The sequence below is a fragment of the Bubalus bubalis genome, chromosome 3 (assembly GCF_019923935.1).
Source record: "Bubalus bubalis isolate 160015118507 breed Murrah chromosome 3, NDDB_SH_1, whole genome shotgun sequence".
Taxonomy (NCBI): Eukaryota; Metazoa; Chordata; class Mammalia; order Artiodactyla; family Bovidae; genus Bubalus; species Bubalus bubalis.
The window spans coordinates 92391429-92410047 of NC_059159.1; the positions used below are offsets into that span (position 1 = coordinate 92391429).

Here is an 18619-nt window from a genome sequence, read left to right on the forward strand (position 1 = left end):
GGTCTGGTTTGAGAACTTGTGTTGAGTTTGTGAACATTCTTCTTAGTATACTCTCTCTCTAGGTGAATTCATTCATTGCCTTGGTTTTTATACCACTTACATACACCCAGTGTCTCTCATACATCTTATTTCAACCTAAAGTCTCTTTTCTGAGTTCTAGGCTCATGTATTCAGTTGACTACTTGATATCTCAATCTGGCTGTTTCACTGATATCACAAGCCAGCATATTGAATATGCAAATTTTCATAACTAGAGGCGTGAAAATCATAAGCAATGCTTGGAAAGTGGCAAATAGTTTTGTTTTGCTGGTCTTAGTGTGGGGAATTGGACGGGGATATAGAAAATGTAACTAGTTAAGGAAAGGATTTTGGAACTAGGAGTCCAAAGTAAGAAAATATAAACACATATTCAACACTGGCAAACAACTAATGACTTTCACTTTTTAATCCCACCTGGCTAACAAAAATTCACAAAATAACGATGAAAACAATATTCATGGCATTCTATATAAACACAATAAATTTCATATTTAAAAGTATATTTTGGGGTGGGGGAGGAATGGAGTGGGGGAAGAATGGATTGGGAATTTGGGATTAGAGATGCAAACTATTATATATATAATGGATAAACAACAAAGTCCTATTGTATAGTCCTATTGAATATTGTATATTCAATATCTTATGATCAATCATAATGGAAAAGAATATGAAAAAAAAGTATGTACATATGTATAACTGAATCACTTTGCTGTACAACAGAAATTAACACATTATAAGTCAACTATACTTTGATAATTTCTTTTAAAGTAAAAAAATGTAATAGGATAATAGTTTGGGGACTTATACTACTTAAGAGTTTTGCTAAAGAGTTTGGACTTTGTGGATAATGGGGAGTCACAGATGGATTTTTATTTTCTGTCAGTTCATGCAATAAATAGTAATTGATGACCTGGTAAGCACTAGACACCGTGCTTGGCACTGAGAGTTACAGTGCCAACTGTATAACCCAGAGTTATCCAAGATTCTTGAGAGTGTTAGGAAGTAGAATGCATTGGAATTGGTGTCAAGTTAGAACAAACAGAATGAGAAGCATGGCTAGGCAAAGGGATGAGGATGGCAGCAAGTTGTCTTCTGGCTTGGGATATTGAGGGAACGGAGTGCTTTTACCTGTGAAAGGTGATATAGAGAAAGAGGAAAGGTGGGTGGCTGGGGATACCTGTCTTGGACCCTGAATCTGAGATGACTCTGGGACTTCCGGTAAGGAGGCTGAATAGCTAATTACATACGTGGGATTGTGTCGTAGGAAAGAAACTGAAGATGGAGGTATTGGTTTGGGATTCCATCTATAGGAAGTAAGCTGAGCATGATGGGTGGAAGTGGGTGGTGTGAGATTGTCCAGGAGGAGCAAGAAAGTGATAACTCACATCACATGCAAGAAAAAATGCGGCACCCCGGTGCTGCCTCAACTAGCTATGGAGCCTTGACTTCCTTCCCCAGTTTCTGGGACTCTGCCTCCTACTGTCTCGTTACCTCTTCTGGGATGGAGAAAGCCCAAACTACACGTAAACAGAAGAGTCACAGGATAGTCGAGTTGGTTTAAAGCCTTCTGAAAACTTTGCCTGCCACCTCACCCAGAATTGGTTGAGTCACAAACACTCCGTCCCTGTAAGCACGGGGGGCCGCACTCCCTGGCAGGTTGCAAACACTGTACTGGATAAAAGTTACATGTTTGTTGTTAGGAGCATTATTAATACCATTATTACAAATAAAAATAACAGCCCTTGGTTTTGGGGGGTTGAGTTATATCCTGCTCCAGTAGATATGTTGGAGTCATAATTCCTAAAGTACTTCATGATGGGACCCTATTTGAAGATTGGGTCTTTATTGAAAAATCAAGTTAACATGAAGTCACTAAGATAGATCCTAATTCAATATTACTTGCCGCATTTGAAAAGAAAGAAATTCGGACATAGAGACAGATATGCACTCATGGAGAATGGAGTTGAAGGGAGCAATTAGGGTGATATGTCTGCAAGCCAAGGAAAGCCAAGGCTTGCCAGCAAATACCAGCAGCTAGAGGAAAGGCATGGGACAGGCTCCCCCTCACAGCCTCAGAAGGAACCAGCCCTGCTGACTCCTTCCAGAACTCCACAACTGTGAGACAACATACTTCTGTTGTTGAAGCCACCCAGCTTGTGCTACTTTGTCATAGAAGCCCCAGAAAGCCAACACATGGTTGTGTACTGCTTGATTTTTTTATCAAATTCTTTTTTTGCTTATTCTTTTTGAATCCTCACAGTCTCCTGTGGAAGCCATTATTAGTGATTTCCTTTCTGGGAGAGGAAACTAAATCTGTTTAATGGAAAGAAGCATAAGAATTTTAATGGAAAGTCAGGACATTTTACCCATGGGGCACAGCATTATGTGAATGGTATTGAGTTGGTCAAAAGGTTCTTTTGGGTTTTTCCAGAACATCTTCTGGGAAAATCCCAACAAACTTTTTGGCCAACCCAATAAATAGTGGAGTATGTTGCTAAAGCACACTGTAGGTTTGACTCCCAGCTCTGGTGGCTGAGGCTGTGTGGTCCTGAGTAAGGTCATTAACCAACTCTGCACCTTGGTACCAAAGAGAAAATAATAACATTTAAAGTAATACCTGGGCTTCCCAGGTAGCTCAGTGGTAAAAAATCCACCCAGCAATGGGGGAGATGTGGGTTTGAAACCTGGATTGGGAAGATCCCTTGGAGAAAGAAATGGCAACCTACTCCAGTTCTTGCTTGGCAAATCCCATGGACAGAGGAGCCTGGTGGGCTACAGTCCATGAAGTCACAAAAGGTTGGACATGACTGAACAGGCATGCAACTCAAAGTAATACCTAAGGTTCCCATGAGGATAAAATGAGCTAATTCCTGTGAAATGTTTCATGCGGTACCTGCTATATTAATACTGAGAAGGCAATGGCACCCCACTCCAGTACTCTTGCCTGGAAAATCCCATGGATGGAGGAGCCTGGTAGGCTGCAGTTCATGGGGTCGCTAAGAGTAGGACACGACTGAGCGACTTCACTTTCACTTTTCACTTTCATGCACTGGAGAAGGAAATGGCAACGCACTCTAGTGTTCTTGCCTGGAGAATCCCAGGGACAGGGGAGCCTTACTGGGCTGCCGTCTATGGGGTCGTACAGAGTCGGACACGACTGAAGTGACTTAGCAGCAGCTATATTAATAGGTGCTCAACAAATTGTAGCTATTTTAAAATAATTATTCATGGGAAATTGCAGGGCATGAAGAAGCCTTTCAGTAATTATGAGGGTCATGCATTCATAGATGCCTCTCATAAAGGTACTGTGTGAAAGATCTGTACTAAATGTATTATGTATATTTAATGGTTTCTAGGATTCATGTCAACTGCTCCTTATTCTACAGACAAACCCAGCTAGGTGGTGATTCTGCCCCAGGGCCCATTCAGTCATCAATGGGAGATTTTCTCTCTCTGGGTCGAGTCCATCGTAACCTTCCAGCAACATTTTGCTGGAAGGAATAAGGATTTGCTGGTAGGAATAAGGATTCAGGCCATCACATTAGAAATCAGTCAGGACAGAAAGGGAAAGGATTGGAAGTTATATGCAGCTGGGATTCAGTCAGTTAAAAGGTAAGAAAGTAAAGCTCAGTTTTTGATATAGATGGATCCTACATGCTTTGAACTTTAAAATCATTGCATACGGCTTCACTATAAGCAAGTTTACTATGAAGGATTTCACCACGCAAATGACGAGTACAGGATCTCAATCACCATTCTGAATTTTAAAAATGCAATTAAAAGTGGTGCAGACCCACAGAGCCTTGCCAAACCCTGCTTTAAATAACAGTTTAGAGAATCACAAACTTCAATTACTTTTGGCAATGTTTTGGTTTTTCATGAGGCACTATAGGTTATTAAATGTCGTAGCTATTTAGCTTGCTAATGAATAGTTTATCCTACATTCAATTAGGCTGGTTTTCCCTCCTTTTTTTCTTTCTGTCTCTTTTTTTTGTTTGTTTCAGCCCACTCAAAGAATTGATGATAATTAAGGGAAAGCTGTCAGGAGGCCAGGTTTTTCATCCAAAATCTCTTATGGTTCTAGGGTTATCTAGGGTAGAAATTTGATTTCATCTTGTAAACTTAATATCCATCTTCCACATCAGCAGTGGCTACCATAATGATTATAATAGTAAAAATAATTGCAGTTGTATGCTCTGTGTAGCATCTTTCAAATCACTGTCAACGTTTCACATTTTTCTCTTAATATTTTTGTGTAGTAGACAAGGAGCAGATTTATTATTCCTTTTAAAGTCAATGAGGCAGAGGAGGTTACATGAATATTCTCAGATTAGAAACTTCATCATGAATAAAGCAGAAAAAAGCATGAACAGGTAATGTAGTGTTAATCCATCAAGCTGTCCAGTTCCCTGGTCTGTCTGTCTGTCTTTCTTGTGATCGAAGAATTGAGATCAGGGGATGCTAATGGTATTTTCCTACATTTCTAATCTCCATATTATTGACGTCTGATCTGTTGGGTAGGCAGTCCCTTCCTGATCTGTAGTGGTGCTTATTTATTTCATAGCCCCACTTCAGGGAGATTATGGCCCCCCAACTTGTTGACATTCACAGAGGAGGTCAGAGTTGGACAAAGATCCATATGCCATTCAACGTAAGTGTACTTGTGAAATTTATTTCAGGAAAGGCAAACTTAAGCTCCTTGATAGCAAAACACCTAAACTTAAGGAAAAGAGGCCAATTTAAAAGGCCTTAAATATTTAGTACCTCATTCTGCAGTTCTAAAGGGAGACCAAACTTCAGAGTTCTAATCCACACCCAAGCCAACTAATTTTTTAATCTAGTCAGCCTATGCTCTGTCCTAGGTACTTCGGTTAAGTGTGGGGGAGAGAGAGAGATGAGTAACATATAGGCCACACCTTGGCAGAGATGTGGCATGGATTTGCCCCAACCCCACACTGACTGGGGCCAACATCTTGTATGTATGAGAGCTCAGTCAGTATAAGAGCAAATATTGTTATGTTAACATTTTTTAGAGTAGTAATAATATTGATGGCTTAATGTGATAATTTTTTGTGTATTTAACATGGTTCAGGATCTATGCAAATATTTTACTGCATTATCTCATTTAACATACATAACAATTTAGGTCAGTACGTACAATTTAATCCATACAACAGTAAGTAGTACATACTGTTTTGTTTTTATTTTTAATTAAAGTACAGTTGATTTGCATTATTAGATTAACTTTGTGTGTATAACATAGTGATTCAGTATTTTTACAGATTCAGTTCAGTTCAGTCGCTCAGTTGTGTCCGACTCTTTGCGACCCCATGAATCGCAGCACGCCAGGCCTCCCTGTCCATCACCATCTCCCGGAGTTCACTCAAACTCATGTCCATCGAGTCAGTGATGCCATCCAGCCATCTCATCCTCTGAAGTCCCCTTCTCCTCCTGCCCCCAGTCCCTCCCAGGATCAGAGTCTTTTCCAATGAGTCAACTCATCGCATGAGGTGGCCAAAGCACTGGAGTTTCAGCTTTAGCATCATTCCTTCCAAAGAACACCCAGGACTGATCTCCTTTAGGATGGACTGGTTAGATCTCCTTGCAGTCCAAGGGACTCTCAAGAGTCTTCTCCAACACCACAGTTCAAAAGCATCAATTCATCACAATCCAAGTCTCACATCCATACATGACCACTGGAAAAACCATAGCCTTGACCAGACGGACCTTTGTTGGCAAAGTAATGTCTCTGCTTTTGAATATGCTATCTAGGTTGGTCATAACTTTCCTTCCAAGGAGTAAGCGTCTTTTCATTTCATGGCTGCAGTCACCATCTGCAGTGATTTTGGAGCCCCAAAATATAAAGCCTGACACTGTTTCCACTGTTTCCCCATCTATTTCCCATGAAGTGATGGGACTGGATGCCATGATCTTTGTTTTCTGAATGTTGAGCTTTAAGCCAACTTTTTCACTCTCCTCTTTCACTTTCATCAAGAGGCTTTTTAGTTCCTCTTCACTTTCTGCCATAAGGGTGGTGTCATCTGCATATCTGAGGTGATTGATATTTCTCCCAGAAATCTTGATTCCAGCTTGTGCTGCTTCCAGCCCAGTATTTCTCATGATGTACTCTGCATACAAGTTAAATAAGCAGGGTGACAATATACAGCCTTGACATACTCCTTTTCCTATTTGGAACCAGTCTGTTGTTCCATGTCCAGTTCTAACTGTTGCTTCCTGACCTGCATATAGGTTTCTCAAGAAGCAGGTCAGGTGGTCTGGTATTCCCATCTCTTTCAGAATTTTCCACAGTTTATTGTGATCCACACAGTCAAAGGCTTTGGCATAGTCAATAAAGCAGAAATAGACGTTTTTCTGGAATTCTCTTGCTTTTTTGATGATCCAGTGGATGTTGGCAATTTGATCTCTGGTTCCTCTGCCTTTTCTAAAACCAGTTTGAACATCTGGAAGTTCACTGTTCACATATTGCTGACTCCTGGCTTTGAGAATTTTGACCATTACTTTACTAGCACGTGAGATGAGTGCAATTGTGTGGTAGTTTGAGCATTCTTTGGCATTGCCTTTCTTTGGGATTGGAATGAAAACTGACCTTTTCCAGTCCTGTGGCCACTGCTGAGTTTTCCAAATTTGCTGGCATATTGAGTGCGGCACTTTAACAGCATCATCTTTCAGGATTTGAAATAGCTCAACTGGAATTCCATCACCTCCACTAGCTTTGTTCGTAGTGATGCTTTCTAAGGCCCACTTGACTTCACATTCCAGGATGTCTGGCTCTAGGTGAATGATCACACCATTGTGATTATCTTGGTCACGAAGATCTTTTTTGTAGTTCTTCTGTGTATTCTTGCCACCTCTTCTTAATATCATCTGCTTCTGTTAGGTCCATACCATTTCTGTCCTTTACTGAGCCCATCTTTGCATGAAATGTTCCCTTGGTATCCCTAATTTTCTTGAAGAGATCCCTAGTCTTTCCCATTCTGTTGTTTTCCTCTATTTCTTTGCATTGATTGCTGAGGACAGCTTTCTTATCTCTTCTTGCTAGTCTTTGGAGCTCTGCCTTCAGATGCTTATATCTTTCCTTTTTTCCTTTGCTTTTCACTTCTCTTCTTTTCACAGCTATTTGTAAGACCTCCCCAGACAGCCATTTTGCTTTTTTTGCATTTCTTTTCCATGGGATGGTCTTGATCCCTGTCTCCTGTGATCAAGGAGACAGGACAGATCTCTTCGTGACAGGACAATGTCACGAACCTCAGTCCATAGTTCATCAGGCACTCTATCTATCAGATCTAGGCCCTTAAATCTATTTCTCACTTCCACTGTATAATCATAAGGGATTTGATTTAGGTCATACCTGAATGGTCTAGTGGTTTTCCCTACTTTCTTCAATTTAAGTCTGAATTGGGCAATAAGGAGTTCATGATCTGAGCCACAGTCAGCTCCCAGTCTTGTTTTTGCTGACTGTATAGAGCTTTTCCATCTTTGGCTGCAAAGAATATAATCAGTCTGATTTCAGTGTTGACCATCTGGTGATGTCCATGTGTAGAGTCTTCTCTTGTGTTGTTGGAAGAGGATGTTTGCTATGACCAGTGCGTTCTCTTGGCAAAACTCTATTAGCCTTTGCCCTGCTTCATTCCATAGATTAGACTCCATTAAAAGTTATTACAAGAAAAAAAAAAGAGCAACTTATTGCCACTCTAAGGAACTGCTGCTGCTGCTGCTAAGTTGCTTAAGTAGTGTCCGACTCTGTGTGACCCCATAGACGGCAGCCCACCAGGCTCCCCCATTCCTTGGATTCTCCAGGCAAGAACACTGGAGTGGGTTGCCACTTCCTTCTCCAATGCATGAAAGTGAGAAGTGAAAGTGAAGTCGCTCAGTCATGTCCGACTCTTCGCGACCCCATAGACTACAGCCTACCAGGCTCCTCTGCCCATGGGGTTTTCCAGACAAGAGTATTGGAGTGGGGTGCCATTGCCTTCTCCCACTCTAAGGAACAGATCTAGAGAAAGAGGCCCAGCTGGTGAGCCAGGGCCCTGAGCTTCCTCTGTGGAGGGGTTTTGAGGAATGACTCTTGGCTCCTACTTGTCTAAACTATTCCTTCTTCCTCCAACTTCCACCCCAGAGCTCTTTTCCTTTCATCCCCGCACTTACCTCCTGACTAAATTGGTCCCAATATTGGCTTCTTTGGGCAGAAGGTATGACGTGACAGCCTGAAACCAGGGCAGGCAGTCTCCACTCTGTGGGTCTTCCTGGTTCTGATGCTGTGTTTATGCCTCTCTCATTCTCACTGTGTCTTGGGCGCTCTGTGTCCCCATCTCTGGGGTTGGAACTGCCCGTTCCACCAGACCCTCAGACATTCTTCCTTCTGGTATCTGACAAGCCACTTATCCTCAGAATCAGAGTCCAGTTGATAAACCTCGGCCACCTCTGGGTCCTGGCATACCTCCACTCCTCTGACACTCCCTCTTCCTGATCTGAAGCTCAGAGCAGCTCCCTCCCATGTCTGGTCTGACTCAAACATAGCTAATCATTATTAAGCACTGACTATATACACAGTGCTCTTTCAAAGCACAATGCAGGTTTATTTAATCCTCACAATAAACCTATAAAGTAGATATTATTATTATTTATTATTATTATTATTCAGTCCCTGGGTTGGAAAGATCCCCTGGAGGAGGGCATGGCAACCTACTCCAGTATTCTTGCCTGGAGAATCCCCATGGACAGAGGAGCCTGGTGGGCTACTGTCCATGGGGTTGCAAAGAGTTGGACATGAGTGACTAAGCACAGCCCATTATTATCACCATCCACTTTTAATGAAGGAAACTTCAGCACAGAGAGATTAAATCATTTCCAAAGCTGTCAGCCCCGGAAACTTCAGCAGCCTATGTTGAAGTTTCTTTAAGAAAAATAGCTCCACAGTGATTGATTAGAACCCTCATGGCCATAAATCCAGAATGCTAAATGGTCCCCATTCTGCCAACACTTCTTTTCCTTAAAACCTCAAGTTCCTAATATGATGGGAAAAGAAAACCTGATTGTGGGTGTGCCCCGGCTGTCTACTTTTAGGCAATCCCATTCTCCACCCTCCCCCTTCCTCAGGGGCGCCTGTTGCCACCGCTTTCCCTATTTTTCTGCTGCCCCAGGTCTTCAGCTGTTCATATGATCACTAGTGGCTCAGCCCCGCTCATAAGGTTTCCAAACAGGGGTCTGGCCCACCAGATCATAAAGGTTAGGCCCATGTATTCCAGAGGGCTGTGTCAGATGAGGAATTCTATTAGAAAGCTTTGCATCTGGAGTTCTCTAATGGTGCCTTCAGGCAAAAAAAAAAAAAAAAAATTAAAATTAAACCAACAACCCCTCCCTCCACTCCTCCCCACCCCCCCATTCCTGCTTTCCCCACAGCAAGATTTCTGACTTGGTTAAATCAAATTCATTAATAAGCAAGGGGGAAAAGCACTCCAGGCAGTTTACCCTTCAAAACATAAACTGTTAAAACATTTTGTGGTTACAAGCACTATGAAAAAGAATGCATTTTCTCTCGTGTTTTGTGATATCTCATAATCAAAGAGTTTCTGATACATGCCGGGAACACTATGGAGACGGTCACACGTAAGGTCATTTCACTTTCAGCATTCTTTACAGTAACGGTAACATGCTTGAAAGTTTAAAATCGGCAGCTGCAATTTACCTGGTCTTCCTCTGCTGTCAGCCACTGTTTTTTTCCCCCTGAAAATATTCGCAGTGTTGTGTATGAGCCATCTTTGTTTCTCTTACAGATACCGAATGCCCTTGTGTGTGTGTACCCAGTTTGTTCAGCTTTCTCCTCCCTCCATTTTTCCCTCCCTTCCTCCCCACCCCTCCTCTCTCTCTCTCTCTCTCTCTCTCTCTCACACACACACACACACACACACACACACACCCTGTTCCCTGGTATGGGGCTGAAGTTACAGAAAGAACCCAAGAAAAGAAGTGGTTTTTAAGGTGCCTATAAGGTCATGGCTGGTTGGGGCCTGACTGGAAACAGGGCTTGGGAGGGGAGGGGACTTCTTTGCAGGGGGTTCCCAACCTGTCTTTGTCTGAAAACTGGGCACTGGGCCAGTCCCAGCCCAGCGGATTGCCTGGCCTCCAGCCCAGTGATGGATCTGACTGTCATTTCCCTACCCCCAGTGAGGGAGTAGGCAAGCTACGAAGCGGGTGGGGAGCAGAAAAACAGAGCCGAGTCTGGGAAAAAGGTAGGAGGGGCGACACTGGAGGAAGGACTCAGCTGGGGAGGTGGAGGCCTCCCCCAGTCCCAGGGCCTCTTGTCAGTCCCTGCTCCCCTGTTAGAATTCATTATGAAAAATCAGAGAAAGTAACGACTCCATCAGAAAGAGCATCTTGTGTTCAGGCAGCGAGAGGAAAGGCAGGAAGGCTGTTGCTCCATCCCTTCTAACGTTGAGACAATGCTGGTTAAAATCTTATTTTTAAAGTCTTATCTTTAAGAACTTCCTGAAAAGGGAAGCCTGCAGTCTTCTTCTTTGGGAATGAAACCTGTTGCTAAATGCTCCTCACCAGCAAGAAATTCTCTTTACACACAACTTAAATCAAAAAACCAACCCCTCTGTATTTAAAATATGTTGCCATGGGCAGGGAAATGAGGTTCGTGACATTTAGAAGCTGACAAAAAGGACAGCTTCTGTGAACTTAAGGAAAACAGTATAGTTATAAGGACTCATCTAGTTTGATTGATTTCTTCCCTTCAAACTCTTTACACTTGGGTACTTTTTGTGAGGACTTCCCAGATGGCTTAGTGGTAGAGAATCAGCTTGTCAATGCAGGAGATGCGGGTTCACTCCCTAGGTTGGGAAGTTTCTCTGAAGTTGGAAATGGCATCCCACTCCATTATTCTTGCCTGGAAAATCCCATGGACAGAGAAGCCTGGCAGGCTATAGTCCATGAGGTCATAAATAGTCGGACATGACTTAGTGACTAAGCACAGATTGTTTGTGAATGTATTTCTCTAAATTAAATGTATGTTCGCATTCGAAGTATGAACAATCTGACAGCTCCCCCAGACCAATTCCCCTCACCTTACTGATGAGGAGATAGAGATCCCGAGAGATCCGGCGACCAGCCCAAGATCACGCAGGTAGAAGGACTGGAGAAAGGACATGGAAAGCAGGCCCTCTCGCTCTCGCTCTTTCACTCTGGTTCTCCACCAAGTACCATGCCTTCCCTGGCTTTCTCTGCTTCAGTCTAATTCTAGCTAACTTTAAGCAATATACGTGTGTGTGTATGTGTTCCTTTTCATGACATCACCTTATATATTCTATCTTGTTATTTATCTGTAATTCACCTGTATCTCTCACTAAACAGAACTGCTTGAAATAGTGATACAGGTCTCTCCTATTCTTTCTTGAATCTTTAGCATTCAGAAAAATGACTGAACTATAGCTGGTCCCCAACCAGAGTTTGTGGGAGATCTGTTAGTGGGAGGGTGATAATAACATGAAAGCTGACACAGTAAAGTCATCAATAAATTACAAAGGAGTTACAAAGGCAATCAGAAGCCATGTTTTGATTCCATCAATTTACCCCTTTGAGGTGGGTTGTACGTATTGGTGTTTCTAGAAGAAATCTGAATGTATATATCTAACAAGGCAGTGCTGGTCAGGAGGAAAGCCGGGTAGTTGTACCAGGCTTTAGTTGTACAAAAGCCCACTCCACTTTAACAGGAGGGAACATTTCGGAGTCTACCACGAGACAAGTGACATTGCTAACTAAGAGGAAGCCCATATACACACCCAAGAGAAGTTCTACGTGGTGAACCCCATTCAGAGGCTGGACCTCGCTCCTGTGTTCAGAAATGTTGCTCTGTAGTCGTGTCTGTCTTTAGGTCTGCATCCTCCCAGACTTCCCCAAGCCGCTTTTCCACTAGTACCATTTCAATATGACTTGCAGGCATCTGGCCCAGTGCTCTTCCTGGTGCTTTTGTAGCAGGACAGGGTTATGTGACCAGTTCTAGCCAATGACCTTTGAGAAGAGCTTTTAGTTGCTGGTTCCAGACACTGCAGAGCTCTTTCCATTTGTAAAACAGCGAGGAGTGTTCCTGGAAGAAGTTCTTCCTTTAGCCTGAGTCTTGGAGTCAGGAGACACAGAGCAGTGAACATGGAACGCCAGCAACAGAAAAATCTTTATTCTAAGCTACTAAGATTTGGGTTTTGTTACCATAGCATAACCTAGCCTGACAGATACAATGTGTGAGTTAATCTGAGGGGTGGTAATGACCATGACATCATCGTATTGCATCCTTTGAAGGGAAAGTCATTCCCTTTTCACATTCCTCCTAGCTATTCAGATGAGTTGAGGAGAAGATTGGATTAGAAGCTATTTTGTTTTAACAGCTCTCCTACTATTGCCCACCTTCCTTTTTAACGGAGAGCTGAGCTTGGGCTCAGAATATTTGGCCAGAATTTAATTCTATTTTGTTTTCATAGATTATTTTATAATGATCTCTGGGGAACATGATCCTGTTCTTTTTTTTTTAATTTATGGAATGTTACAAAATTTCCTTTGAAAATATATTTATTTAAACAAAACAAAAGAACTACCATCTCTACAGTGTTTACTATGTGACAGGCCTATTTAAGTTTTGGGCATGTCATTACCTATTCCATCCTTGGAAGAATTTTATGAAGTAGGTACCATAATATCTCCACTTTGCAGATGAAAAAACTGAGGCACAAAGTTTAAGCAGCAGCCCAGGTTCCCCCATTTAATAAGCGGCAGAGCCACAATTCAGTTCAGGTGCTCAGTCGGGTCCGTCTCTTTGCAACCCCATGGACTGCAGCACACCAGGCTTCCCTGTCCATCACCAACTCCTGGAACTTGCTCAAACTCATGTCCATCAAGTTGGTGATGCCATCCAACCATCTCATCCTCTGTCATCCCCTTCTCTTCTTGCCTTCAGTCTTTCCCAGCATCAGGGTCTTTTCCAATGAGTCAGTTCTTTGCATCAGGTGGCCAAAGTATTGGAGTTTCAGCTTCAGCATCAGTCCTTCCAATGAATATTCAGGACTGATTTCCTTCAGGATTGACTGGTTTGATCTCTTTGCAGTCCAAGGGACTCTCAAGAGTCTTCTCCAACACCACAGTTGAAAAGCATCAATTCTTCGATGCTCAGCCTTCTTCATAGTCCAACTCTCACTTCCATACATGACTACTGGAAAACCGTAGCTTTGACTAGATGGACCTTTGTCAGCAAAGTAATGTCTATGCTTTTTAATATGCTGTCTAGGTTTGTCATAGCTATTCTTCCAAGGAGCAGCATCTTTTGATTTCATGGCTACAGTCACCATCTGCAGTGATTTTGGAGCCCCAAAATATAAAGCCTGACACTGTTTCCATTGTTTCCCCATCTATTTCCCATGAAGTGATGGGACCAGATGCCATGATCTTAGTTTTCTGAATGTTGAGTTTTAAGTCAGCTTTTTCACTCTCTTTCACCTTCATCAACAGGCTCTTTAGTTCCTCCTCACTTTTGCCATAAATGTGGTGTCGTCTGCATATCTGAGGTTATTGATATTTCTCCCAGCAATCTTGATTCCAGCTTGTGCTTCATCCAGCCTGGCATTTCCCTTGATGTACTCTGCATATAAGTTAAATAATCAGGGTGACAATATACAACCTTGATGTACTCCTTTCCCAATTTGGAATCAGTCCATTGTTCCATCTCCAGTTCTAACTGTTGCTTCTTGACATGCATACAGACTTTAGAAAATCTGTTTCCACAATTTGTACTCTGAGAGTTGATTTAAATTCAAACAAAAACAAAAACAGAGATATCCCTTTTGTTTTGTTGGTATGTGCCCATAGCAAAGAGTATGAGGGTGGAACATGAAAGATAATGTTTCAGAAACCTCCTTTTGGCCTGCAAGAAGACATGTTCCGCACCCTGCCAAAGAGTGATCTTTGACCAGATTCACCCACCTGTATTCCTGGTCAGGCCAGAGAGCAGGCTCAGGGATTCAGGGCAGTACTTCCATTGCCATGGAAGGAAAATGGACTTGTGAGAGCTTGAAGGAAGATAGAAGGGACTATGGTCTTCTCAGGTGGAGCTAGTAGTAAAGAACCCGCCTGCTAATTCAGGAGACATAAGAGACTCAGTTTCGATCCCTGGGTTGGGAAGATCCCCTGGAAGATGGGAGCAACCCACTCCAGTATTCTTGCCTGGAGAATCCCATGGACAGAGGAGCCTGGCGGGTCCATAACGTTGCAGAGTGGGACACAACTGAAAAGACTAGCATGCACATGTGCAGAATGTGCTATAGGCGATCGGGGTGGGGGGGGAGGGGGGGGTGTGATCGTTTGTGTCTGAAGCTTTTATCTGCAGAAATACCCCTTTTTCAGAAGCATTGGATTTCTTGGCACCCACTCAACAGATGAATTCAGTCCTTGCCACCCTATATACAGTGCCAGCTACCCTAGCCGCTCCGGGCCTCTCCATTCAGAAGGCTTAACACTGCAGTAATTAGAAAGAGGGTTTTGATGTGTTTTCTCTTATGGTTTTCAACCTTTGGGGAATATCTTGTCCAGACTACTTTTATTTTTAAAACAAAGAAATTTCTTAAAAATGCCTCCTTGAATCTTACTTAGCATGGAGCTCTCCAGTTTCTTTGGGTGGAAGAAATTAGGAAGCTAATGTTATTAGGAAGCTTTTTTTTTTTTTTTTTTTGCATTATTGTGACTTCAAGACCTAAATATCCCAGGAAAAAAAAAAAAAGCTTTAGGGATCAATGAGTTTGAAAGAAGGCCTTTCCTTTATCAGAGCATGCTCACCCTGGCTTCTAATAGGAAGAGCAAGCCTTCCTGACTCACTCAGGTCCTCAGTCCATTTTGTTCTTGCCATATTTTTTTTGTATCTCTGCTGCCTAAGCATATTTGGAAAGAAGGCTCGTGGTGGAGAAACCACAAAAGAGGCTCAGATTCATATGTCATTTAATGCAATGTAATTGGTGGTGGCGGTTGAGGGTGGGAAATCTGTATTCATAATTGGTTAAAAGTAGGAAGCATGAGTCAACAGGCTGGGATCTCGCAGTCTGCTTACTTTGATTATCATTTCTTGACAGTGAGTCCAGTGAGTCTTATATAATACAATTTCGCCCATCAGCCAAGGAGACAATATTCATTTCATGTTCAATCACTTCATTATTGTTTCTTTCAATAATTGGAGATTACTGCAACCTCTTCGCCGGTGTTAAGAAAATGTATGTATGTAGGCAATAGATGGCAGTGTTTCCACAAATTTTAATATTGCAATGGCTCTTAAAGGCATCCTGGTGCTCAGCTCCCCTGTAGCTTGCCGTGATCGTATAGTGGTTAGTACTCTGCGTTGTGGCCGCAGCAACCTCGGTTCGAATCCGAGTCACGGCAGGAGGGGAGAGAACTTTTGAAAGAGAATAGCATGGATCCCAAGCTGAAGTCCATCCAATAAAATTTTGCAACCAGACATAGAATAAATAATAAAAATCAATAAAACATAAACCACTGCAAAGATTTTAAACTTTAGAAAGATGACATATGCAGAGTGTCTTTATTAATGCACTAACCCTGTTGCAAGTGTGTTGTGTGTGGGTTTTTTTATTTGCCTTGACGGATAATATGATAAGACTGGAGTGTAGTGGGCATGTAATTATTATTAATTACAACTACTTAAGCTCTGCTTTGAGCAGACTCGTCAAGTCTGCTTGCTTTTGAGCCTTGCCAGGGCTGTACAGTAATAACAACCCTGAATTATTTGGAAAGATATCAGCGGTAGATGTGGAAATCCTGTTTAACCAGGCATGAATTGTTGTTAGGAGGTTTTTTTTTTTTTTTTTTTTTTTCAGGATGACAGAGAGAAAATGAACTGTCCCTTATCAGTAATTGCAGGAAACATTTTGTTTCTATGATATGAACTGGCTGTAATTTAACTTTCCTGCCTCATTGGATAATGTAAGGAGCCAGTTGTTGCTCAAAATGAGATTCTCTGAAGTGGGCATTTGGGTCTGATAAAGGGCATATTCTAAGTAGACAATGGGGCTCAAGCAATAAATAATGTCCATATATGGTGAAACTTTTTTAATGACATTTTCCAAAAGACTGGGGTTTGTATTATAAATGGCTAAATGTTGAATTAATGTGAGTAACACAGCTTTAATGGGTCTTTCTCCAGGATTTAAAAACATGAACAATACAGCCTGAAAATGTCAAATATAAGTATGTAATAATGAAGTTTACTGCTCACTAGAAGGTATTTTTTAAAGCCTTTAGCCTCTGTTTCATGGATGGCCTATCAAAAACTCATGTTTGTTATTTATGTAACACTAAAAAGGATTTCAAATAAAAATATATGCTCAGGGTAGGCACAGATTCTATTTAGTTCTTTCAGAATCAGTGAAGTCTATTATAGAAAAATTGCAATAAATACCGCCTGTCTCTTCCAAACAAACAAACAAAAAGAGAACAGTTTCTATTTGACTTTGGACCTAGATTGACCAGGGCTTCCCAGGTGGTGAGAGTGGTAAAGAACCCACCTGCTAATGAAGGAGACATAAGAGATGAGGGTTTGATCCCTGGGTCAGGAAGATCCCCTGGGGGAGGGCATAGCAACCCACTCCAGTATTCTTACCTGGAGAATCCCATGGACAGAGGAGCCTGGCAGGCTACAGCGCATAAGGTGGTAAACAGGCAGACACAACTGAAGTGACTTAGCGTACACACTAGGTTGATAAGCCTCAGAATGTAATATTCTAAAAAATGTGTTTATTGTTTCCTCCCAGACTAACTTTCAAAACCATTTTATACTCTGAATCTCTTCTTCCTGTGGTTTATTCTCTTACCCCACCCCACCCCACCCTTCAGGCCTGTATTTCTCAGGAATTCTGCCTCCCCATCTCCAAAGGGTCGAGCCTGGCCTCTGCTTCAAGTCTGAGTGATCTTCTCAGCTGGCTTGTACTAATAATGCTTCTAAGAAGACCGTTGAATTGCAATTATTGTTTAATTTAAAACACTTAAAAAAATAAGCCCAAGCCAAGGTTATTTGTGTTCTGCTAGGAGACTGAAAATGCAATGAATTAATCATTTGAGGAAGGAGATTGTATCAGGCCAGGATTCAGTGGTTACAAGTGACAGAAACACAACATGTACTGATTTAAAGAGAGGCATGGATCTAGGCGCAGGAACAATGGGGCTTCAGAACCAATAGGAACCAGGCTACTAAAGATGATCAAGACACACTCTCTCCATCTCATCCCATATCTGTTTCAACATGTCATCTTTATTCTCTCAAACTAACTTCTACATGGCAGAAAGTGTGGCAGGTGACAGCAAAACCTAATCTTTATACTTACAGTATTGCTGTCTGCAGGAGAGCCCCTGAGTGCCAGTACACAAAAGTCCTGGGGAAAGATCTGATTGGCTTAGTTTGGGTCAGGTGTCCATTACTGGACCAATCAGCTGCGTCCACAGGGATAGAGTGATATAGCACAAAAGGTGGCCTTCCCTTGGTCTTGAGGCCAGTCCCAAAGTGAGGAAATTGCCAGCTCTGGAGCCACCTTACTATTTTCCCTTTGCATTACTTGATTCACCATTTGGTGGCTGTCTAATCCAACAAACTCATGAGTTCAGTTCCCAAACTATTAACATCTCTAGTGACTTGTGAAGAAAGAAAAGCAGTTGGGGAGTGGGTAGTGGAGGGTATCAGACTTTCTGGACTCACTCTGGAGCTTAGGGACATAGTTGGAGGAACTGCTTGAATAAGAGAGCATTTTATGTTCTCTCTCCTCTGTGTCCACCAAAGGGGGCCTTCTTGCCCCAGTTGACTGCTTTCCCACCTTGGCCAGATGAGAGCATGAAGTCTTCTGACAAAAATCCCCTTGAACTTGGGCAAGTTACCTAAGTACTCAGAGTAAAATAAATGAATGAAGAGGAGGCAGTTCATGCAAGAATTAAAAGAATAATGTACAAACAAATAAAAAATATAGTACTGAGGCTTGTAATACAAATTCAACACTGGCATGTAGTAGGGTTGTAACAATATTTATTCTTATTCATTCAAGGTGCCTGGTGCTCTCCTCCTCCATCAACCTCCATTGGTAGAAACTCTAGAGTGAGACTTCCATTAGGAAACAGGGTCCTTGCCACGGTTTCAGAAATTTTAAAAAGTGATAATATAGACTCTGAACCAGGGGTAGCACAAGTCAGAATCCACTAAGTGACCAGATCTTTGTTCAAGTTTACCATCCTGGTTCACTCCTCTTCACATGTTACCATGATTGCAGATCATAGAAATTAGGACTTGTTTTCATCAACAGAGAGTTTGCTGACACTGGGTTTCCTATCGTGCTTTCTTGCTCATGTTAAAATAAACTGAATTCTAATTCAAAACCCATATCAAATTGGTTTTCAGAAATGTTAAAGCCTGAGTGATCAGAAGAAATTCTAAGTCTTAATTATATTAACTTCAAGACAATATCTGCTTTTAGTTTTTTAAAAAGCATTTTACAGATATCTCAATGGACCCCATTGTTGCTTCCATGCTCAC

General features: G+C 42.0%; 1 protein-coding gene and 1 non-coding gene across 11 annotated transcripts in view; both read left to right on the plus strand.

The window, feature by feature from the left end:
- The window catches only part of NFIB (nuclear factor I B), a 483650-nt gene that overhangs the window by 90432 nt on the left and 374599 nt on the right, over window positions 1-18619 (plus strand). The gene's annotated exons all lie outside the window — the stretch shown is intronic.
- TRNAH-GUG lies at window positions 15397-15468 on the plus strand. Its single transcript has one exon. It is a non-coding gene; the product is annotated as a tRNA-His (tRNA).